The 10,000-nt window shown below is 35.6% G+C and overlaps 1 protein-coding gene across 1 annotated transcript in view; it reads left to right on the top strand.

Moving 5' to 3' along the window:
- Nucleotides 1-10,000, top strand: part of LOC135199665 (zinc finger protein rotund-like) — a 481,912-nt gene that overhangs the window by 121,437 nt on the left and 350,475 nt on the right. The gene's annotated exons all lie outside the window — the stretch shown is intronic.

Below are 10,000 nucleotides of genomic sequence, written 5' to 3' on the forward strand. Positions count from 1 at the left end.
TTTTTTATGATACATTTTTCTTGTAACTCGATCTAATGCGAAAGTCTTCCTTATTATTATTATTATTATTATTATTATTATTATTATTATTATTATTATTATTATTATTATTATTATTATTACTAAGGTTTTTCATTCAATTGTTTTTATCTCATCGAGTTTTTAACCAGTGGTTTCAAAAACGTACCATTTGCCAATAATAATAATAATAGTAATAATAATAGATAAATGTGCCGTGGTCAACATACAGAAAGGCAAAGTGACAAGGAGTGAAGGGATAAGACTACCAGATGGGAATAGCATCAAACACATAGATGGGACAGGATACAAATACCTGGGAATAATAGGAGAGGACATAAAGCACGAAGAGATGAAGGACACGATCAGCAAAGAATATAAGCAGAGACTTAAGGGGAAACTCAAGTCAAAACTCAACGCCGGAAATATGATGAAACCCATAAACACTTGGGCAGTGCTAGTAATCAAATACAGCGCAGAAGTAGTGAAGTGGACGAAGGCTGAACTCCGCATCATAGACCTGAAACCTAGGAAACACCTTACAACACACAGAGCACTACATCCAAGAGTAAATACGGACAGACCATACATAACATGAAAGGATGGAGGGAGAGGGCTACTAAGCATTAGAATAGAGGACTGCGTCAACATCGAGAGCAGAGCACTGGGGCAATATCTTAAAACCGGCGAAGACGAGTGACAAACAGAACGGAGGAATGGCACAACAAACCATTGTACGGACAGTACGTGATACAGAATAAAGAACTGTCCTGCGATGAAACATGGCATTGGCTATGAAGGGGAGAACTCAAGGAGGAAACGGAAGGAATGATAACAGCAGCACAAGATCAGGCCCTAAGAACCAGATATGTCCAAAGAACGAATGTCCGGCACTTGCGCAGAAGCAGTACAAAAAGAGGCATGATTCAGTAGCTAAAGGCTCCACTGCAGCCTGTGCAAGAAACACCAGCTACCTTGCAGTAATAAGTGGCACGAACAGCGACCTGAGGGAGTGATAGAAAACGATAAGGCAAAGGTCCTCTGGGACTATGGTATCAGAACATGTAGGGTGATACGTGCAAATAGACCAGACGTGACGTTGATTGACAAAATCAAGAAGAATGTTTCACTCGTCGATGTCGTAATACCATGGGACACTAGAGTAGATGAGAAAGAAAGAGAAAAAATTGCCAAGTGTCAAGACCTGAAAATAGAAATAGGTAGGATATGGGATATGCCAGTGGAAGTTGTGCCCAAAATCATAGGAACACTAGGCACGATCCCATCCCTGAAAAGGAACTTGGAAAAACTAGATGCTGAAGTAGCACCAGGACTCATGCAGAAGACTGTGCTTCTAGAACATAGTAAGAAAAGTGATGGGCTCCTAAGGACACAGGATGCAACCCGGGACCCCACACTATAAAAATCACCCAGTCGAATTGGCTGACTGTGATTGACCAAAAGAGAAAGATAAAATAATTATAATAATAATAATAATTATAATGCCCGTGAATACTAAGCTTACGTTGAAATTGCATTACCTGTATCATTGCAGCAGCGTCTTTTATTTCTTAATACTCATATTTGCTAGTTTCTATTAAAAGTATTATTATTCAACGAAAATATTAATACTGTCCTCTTTCCGTCTCCTCTACATCATCTGCATTGGTTACCGAATTTCCTCCTCAGTACCCAGTTTATGATGCCATAAACTTCTCAAATGAGATCCCTGGGCAAAGACTAATTGCAATACTTTACACCTTCGCCGCAAGAACCTGTATAAAGCCAAGTTTTCGTTTCTTCTCATTCTTTTTTCTTTAAATAGATATTCTCGTGGTTTAGTATGTATGCATACATACGGAGAGATGCATCAGATATTAGGTATAATATATATATATATATATATATATATATATATATATACTACATACATACATATCATACATACATACAGTACAGTACATACATACATACATACAGAGCAATGCATAGAGGATTATATATATATATATTATATAAATATAATATATATATATATATATAAATACATTATATATATATATATATATATATATATATATATATATATCTCCTCTGTGCAACTCTCTATATGTATGTTTACATACTAAACTACGAGAATATTTAAAAAAAAAGTTTAGAAGAATCGAAAACTTGGTTCTAGCGGCGAAGGTGTAAATTATTGCAATTAGCCTTTTCACAAAGGCATAATTAACTGTATTTATGTATGTTTTGTTTTTCTTTTTTAAATGGTGTCATTTAATATATGCTCATATACTGGAATATGCATGAAACTATAAGAATTAATGAAAGGTATTTGGAGCACCGAATTTATTGAAGAAGTTTTTATTTTTATTGAGAACAGTCCCCCGCACCCCCCTCCAGAAAATTTTTTTAAATATTTTTTTTTGTATAGGATTCCCGACTTTTGATGGAAGTAGAAAAAATATGAATAAAAAAAATCCTGCTTCTCTTGTTCGTCTATGATTCGAGTGTATATATACCGCTGCGAGTAACCGTTTCTGCTCGTCTGTCTATCCCTCAATCCCTCTACCACCCGTCGTAGGCGTTGTCGTGAGGTTTTCCACGCCCAGGAAACGACCTGACAACTTAAAGAAATCCACACAAGAGAAGGGAGAGAGAGAGAGAAAAAAAAAAGAAAAAAAAGGTCCGTTGCGTGAAGCTCGGCAGAGCAGGGAGTTCGATGTTTTACAAATTGGCGCTATTAATGTGCCATCATCCGCCTCGTCACGTCACAGGAACTGCCTGTTGACGGCTCCCGACCCCGGTGGCAGCGGCCGGTTGCAACGGCCAGCGTTCCCGGCCGCCCGTCGTCTCGTCCGTACGACGGGGAAGAGGAAGAGGCGGGGAAGTAGTTCTGCTTTAGGGGAAGGGTCTTGAAGGGGCTTGGCGTGTGGTATTTTGGGTGGAACCGCTGCAGGGGAAGGGTTTTCGTCGGCGAAATCCTCTGAGGGGATGTCGTTGAAAATGTCGAACTGTTGGAGAAGAAAGGTTTTGTTGGAGAACCAATGGAGGTAAAGAGTGTTTGTTGGTGGAGTCACATAATGTAAGGGATTTATTGGAGAAACAGGGGGTGGGGCGGCCGGGAGGGGGCTGGTGAAGGGTTTTCTGTGGAAGTTGGGGAGGGGATGAAACCCGTAGAAAGTAAGGGGGAATTGCTGGTGGAACCGGTGGTGGGAAATGTCCTACTAGTGGAACTGATGGATGAGAAGGGGTTATATTGACTGAAGCGTTATAAAGGGAGATTGGTTGTGGAACCGACTGAAAAATGGCGATTGATTGGATGGTTTGCGGGTCAAGCAGACGAGTTTAATGTTGAGAACCAATAAAAGGTGTAAAGGTATTACCTGGGGGAACCGTGAGGAGAAGAGGTCAGTAGATGAAACAGGTAGAAGGGTGGATTGATGGGTGGAACCGGTGAAGAGAGGAGTCAGTGGAAACAAGATGTCATTTTTTTATATATGTAGTACATATTTCAGTAGTCATTTTTGGACATTGATCAGGCATTATATGATGAATTTCATTAAGTTTTGGAAGAATAGGGAACTTTAAATAAATGTCCCCAGAGGACCGCTGGCCCCATTGTAAAACTGAAGGGTTTTACAATATGACTTTCATCCACTGTTCAGTATGGTATAGGAAACCTTCAAATCTGTTATTAACTTTTTTATCTGGAAATTCATCTTAGAATATTTTTTGCTCAGGAAAAATTCGTAAAAATTTGTTTTGCGTAAAAATGAAAACCACTTCAGCGTTGTTGAAAAAATCCGTCAAGTTTTATTTAATTACTACAAAACTACAGATGTGCCATGATGATAGCTGCTGATAGGCTGAATGTGCCTTTCACAATAACATGGTATGTCACTTATACTTATCACTTACAAGAGGCGCTTTTTGAAAGAAAAAAGGAACTAACTGCGTGAATGTCTAATCAATTTGTTTAATTTGATTCATAACACTGTAGAGATTTATAAAATAATTTGTTCGTCAAAAGATGTTTCCACCCCCCCCCCCCAACACCTGCCTTTAATTACCCTAAAATTAACGAAGCAAGTACCAGAAGGAAGCGATGGTAAAATGTATTATATAATTAATGACATAGCTCGACATCATTGAATCGGCAGTAAATTACCGTCTGTTTATTTCTAATTACCGCCGATCAGTTTCTAAATGCCGGAATTTTTACTTCTCTCTCTCTCTCTCTCTCTCTCTCTCTCTCTCTCTCTCTCTCTCTCATAGTCGCACGTCTAGCCTCCTCGAATGGCGGAATGCACAGGATTATTAATACATGTCGATTAGAATCTTTCGGAGTTGTGAAGGGCTAGTGGTTAATAATATAATAATGATAATAATGTGTGGATGACAGTTATTAAGATTGCTGATGAATACGCTTCATCTGTATTATCTTTTGCTTCTCTCTTTAAACACAAAGCCAATCGTGAGAATAATTTTTTTACTATAATGATTCTTAAGAAGGAAAAGAAGATTTATAATAATAATAATAATAATAATAATAATAATAATAATAATAATAATGTCACTTTTGCTAATGATAATGATAATAATTTTTCAGGACATAAGTGCGCTGTGTAAAGTGACGAAAAATTTCCCGACAAGTTCATTATGTAAAGTGACGAAAAATTTTGAAAACAATTCACTTAATGCCTTCTCGAAGTAGTAGTAGTAGGCCTATTAGTAGAAATTAGAAGGTACTAACACACCAAAAAACTAATGATAATATGTTGGGGGGCAACATATGAATAAGTGTCATATTGAATAAGTGTCATTAATGTAGTCAGTCAACGTTTCTAATTTTATCATATCTTTATGTTTTTTTTTCCATCTAATTCATGGAAATGTATTTTTACGCGCATTTGATTCACAGCTTCTTAGAAGGATGCTATGTTTTGTAAGTGTTGTATAATCGTCACAGGAATGCATAGATTATATTGGAAGGTATTCATTTTATATATATATATATATATATATATATATATATATATATATATATATATCAAACGACCCCCCCCTTTTTTGACAAAACTACACAAATTGACAACCCTTATCTGTTGACAGCAGACGCCCTCTATCTGCAAAACATGTCACCAGGCTAATAAGCTCAAATAAATACAAAAATGCACTATTTATTTCCCAAAGCGGATGAACATAAAATAGAACCAAAATGATTAATAAGTCATAGTGATAAAAACCCAAGTCTGCCCCACAAAGAAAACTATAAGTTATCATTCCACTCTCCTGGCTTAGTCTAAGTAATCACTCCTAGATTCAAAATGTCAACTGCTACATTGTAATAGTCAAGTTTAGATATATATATATATATATAATAATATATTATATATATATATATATATATATATATATATATATGTGTGTGTGTGTGTGTGTGTGTGTGTGTGTATAGAAGACTGTTGTGGAGGAAATACATGTCAGGTGGCCCTTAAAATACATATATTGCGACGTTTCAAAACACAGCTATCAGATTTAATATCATCGCAACAAATCCACTTAGTATAGGTAGTTTGTTTAAATTCAAGGATAAACTTGACCCTTTGATGACCTCATGTGGGGACCTACGTGGTATCCACACAGAGGTTACTAAGGGTTAGAATTGATTGCCTTAAGGGCGTTAGCTATCGAACTGGTAACAAACTTGGTAATCCTGAATTTTCTGATATCAGACAACACGCCAATAAATGTAAACGTGATATACAATACAAAGATTTTGAAATATTGGGACGGGCACCGAGTGGCAAACTACTGACAATTCTGGAGTCCTTGTTAAATATTAAACAGCTTGTTCCTCAATTGAACACTTAGCAGTCTTCCTCGACAACTCTTTACCTTACGTGAGCTGTTGCCTTTTGTCATTTCTGGTTTGTTCCTTCTGACTTCCGTCCTTCCTTTCTCTCTTGATGGTTGGTTCTGATACAACTAGTTTTTATCTTGTTATTTATAATGTATTATGTCTTGTATTTGTAGTTTTTATCTTGTTATTTATAATGTATTATGTCTTGTATTTGTATTTTATTGTTTTCTGTCTTTATATCTTGAAAATGAAACCTTTGTGTTTTGAAACGTCGCAATAAATGTATTTTAAGGACCACCTAAGATGTACTTCCTCCTACAACAGTCTTCTATTGTTCTAGTTACTAGTAACCGCCATATCTGAGAAAGGTATATTATTATATATATATATATATATATATATATATAGATATATATATATATATGTTATATATATATATATATATATAATATTTATATATGATATTACATATATATTATTATATTTAATTATTAATTCAAAGTCAGTAGCTTGCAATAAAAGGAAAAAGCTTACGATAACCAAAAGAAAGTTGTGTTTATTCACATAATGAAACGTACGAAAAATTAAATGCATGCACCATCCACATACATAAAACACACACACATATATATGTGTACACACACACACACACACAACACACACATATATATATATATATATATATATATATATATATATATATATATATATATATAATACCATATGTGTGTGTGCGTGGGGGAGGGCATGTATATGTGTGTATTTGTGTTATTGATGTATGTCTGTTAGGTGGCCTTTTTGCTCATATACATAGTTCATTTGAATGTTGACATTCATAAGCCGATGTTCAAGTATCAACATTACCCTTCAACTGTCCTTTTTAATAGAATGATGCTTTAGCAGTGCAAGTGAAGTTTAAAATCGTAAAAGCGGCCGACATTATACAGTAAATTGCACTTGTCTCTTAATTCATAATTTATTTTTATTTTACACTTTTTAAATTCAAATACTTCGGATTCGCATGATTTTTAGTGTTTCTTTTCATTTCCACCTGAATTTTCACATATTTTACCTTAGTTAGGACATAGTCATGTTTGCTATGGATTTTAAAGCATCTTAAATGTTTGAAGTTTTCTTTAGAAACTGGACAGAAAAAATGCAAAGTTTTCTTTAATTAAACTGTATCGTTTTGACTCTTGAATTCTTCCTTTAATTTACTAATTAATGAGTGTTTTATTAATTTTGGATAAGTTTTTTTAATTAATTTTGAGTAAGTTTTTATTCTTATCATCATTTGGCTGCAGGAGTCTCGAAACTTTAATAGATACTTTTTTTATTGCTTTTGTTGACAGAGAATAAAGCAGGAGATGACATAAAGGAAAATTATCTTTTTGTTGCTAAAAACAGAAAAAAAAAGAAAAAGAAATTATTGAACTGAAATTAGTCGTAAAATACCCGTAGACTTCACCAGGCATCTGTGGATGCTTCACGCCAACTGGGTTGTTCAAGTAATGTTGCATGAATGTTATTTTACACAAAACTATAATCAGTTGATTTACAAAATAAAATTCTCGTGGTTTCCTGGTTTTCTTCAGAGAATTTAAGCCAACAAGAGTTCATTTCCATTTTTCACCTAAAAACAGTTAAAAGAAGTTCTCATTGGAGGTGAATAATTTAAAGTTAAGTAATACTCTTCGCATCACGCTCCTCAGATGCAAGTTTTGTGTATCGGGCTGGTGACGCTGTGGATGTTTTCTGCACAGAGAAGTCTTCCTACACTTACTGCCGAAACGATACTGTCATGTGGCTGTGACTTTCTTGCGTCTCCGAAGCCACTCTGTGATAATATTGGAAACAAATTATTGAAATCTCTCTCGAAATATATATATATATATATATATATATATATATATAACATATATATATATATATATATATAACATATATATTATCTATAATTCTATATAATGCATGTATGTATGTATGTATGTATAATATAACAAATAGACACACACACACACACTCACACACACACACACACACACACACACATATATATATATATATATATATATATATATATATTATATATATATATATATATATATATATGTGTGTGTGTGTGTGTGTGTGTGTGCATGCATACTTGCATACAAATGTGCACGTGTAATTTGTATTATTATTATTATTATTATTATTATTATTATTATTATTATTATTATTATTCCATACCAGGCATGTTTAGGCGTTTATCCCCTTTCGAAAATGTAATGATATTTTTGGTAGCGATAGAAAGGAAATATTGCTGTCGTTTCAACATAAAAATAAATTACTGTTATATAAATCTACTTCCACAGTTCCCGCCCTGCTCTATAAATTCGTTTAACGATGGGAGGAAAAGCAAATAGGGACCAAAAATGAAAATAAAAAATAAAAAAGGCGGGGAAAAAATGGGTGGTAGTTATTTTGTCCCTCTGGATTGAGAATTTGCAGTCTGTAATAAAAGCCTTCGGTACTTTCGAAAGAAGGCTGAAATGGTTCGAAGAGAGAAGAAGGACTAGGAGGAGGAGGAGGAGGAGGAGGAGGGGGTTCTTCCCCCTTTCCCGTCGGCGGCCGCCCTCCCGCGATACGCCACCTTACGGCAACATCAGGCGGCGGCACATTCGTAGAGCGACGCATACCGTTGACACAACGCCGTGCAAGAAATAATAGATTTCATGAACCTTCTGGCGTCGCTTATATATTTGTCCTCTCCCTTTTTTCCCCGCCTCTCTTTCTTTTTCTCTCTGCATCCACCTTCTCCTGTTGTCCTTGGGTCCAGAGACAAATAGCGGGTTATTGGGATTTGACAGCGGCGTGAAACGAGCTTAACGAGGACAAATGTCGCCTCCTCCGACTTAGTTTCCCCGACCCCTACCCACACAGCCAGCCGAAGCAGCCATCCCCCCCCCCCCCCTCCCCGGCTGCTGGTGGCGCTTTCTAGTTTCTAGCCAAACGCCGCGCTAGAACTTCTTCTACGGCGGCTGAAACTCCACAGCAGCGCTAAAACCTCGTCCTGCGACCTTTTCTTTGTTCCTTGCTCGCCGTGCGACTTTTTTTTTTTTGTCTCGTGCTTGCTTGCTTGCTGCTTGCTTTCCATCTTTGCTCTCCTGCTTTCTCTGTTGCGTGCGCGCTTTTTTTCCCCACTCCTCTGTTTTATATCTTTTTATGTTCGTTGCTTACCGGTGTGCAGTTTTTTTGGGGGTGGGGGAGAGTACTTCGTTTGCTTTGTGGTTAAAGTGCTGGAAAATTGTAGGAAATAATGGACGTTTCTTATTCTCTCTCTCTCTCTCTCTCTCTCTCTCTCTTCTCTCTCTAAAGGAATCATGATGTACATAGAGCAAGTTTCATCAGAAAGAAGGAATAAGAAATTTTTCCAAGGCGAATATTATGACCAAAGGAGATCGATTTTTTTTTGTTAAGTAGCAGTTTTTCAATATGTCTCTTTTGGGCTGCATGTTTTTCTTTCTTTCTCTTTTTTGTGGCTTCTCTTCATCTCCTGTATAAGAAGCAAAAGAGATTTTGACTAATCCCAGTTATAGATGTGCTTGCACCCATTCTAGTTTAGTATTGATATTTGATATTTTCCTAATCCCCAAAAAAAATTAAATGAAAAAATAAAATAAAGAGAAGCAACAAAAGCATCAGTCGTAATGATTATTATAATAATAACAACAACAATAATAATATATTTTGTGAAGCAGGAGCTTGGGGCATATTGTTAATACAAAAACATATATATATTTTTTACATCAATGTTATTAGTTTCTGCAAATCTGTTTTGTATGCATTATGCAGGCCTCCGTTTTTTAGTCATGAATTTTATATTGAAATTACGAATGCTATGAGTGTGCCGGAGTTTTTTTTATTGTTTAGTTTTTGTTTTGTACCGCTGATTGACTTTCCTGCGCCTTTATATGACTTTCGTTTGAAGTCTTTTTTTTCTTTCTTTTTTTTCAATGCAATTTTTTTTATAGTACTGAATAATTTACATAAACAGCTTAAACATGATTGCGATTTGGGAAGCTGCTTTAGTGCTTTTGAACCTTTTTGGAATTAGGGAAACGGTTGTACTCA

This window comes from Macrobrachium nipponense, chromosome 26 (assembly GCF_015104395.2).
Source record: "Macrobrachium nipponense isolate FS-2020 chromosome 26, ASM1510439v2, whole genome shotgun sequence".
Lineage (NCBI taxonomy): Eukaryota > Metazoa > Arthropoda > Malacostraca > Decapoda > Palaemonidae > Macrobrachium > Macrobrachium nipponense.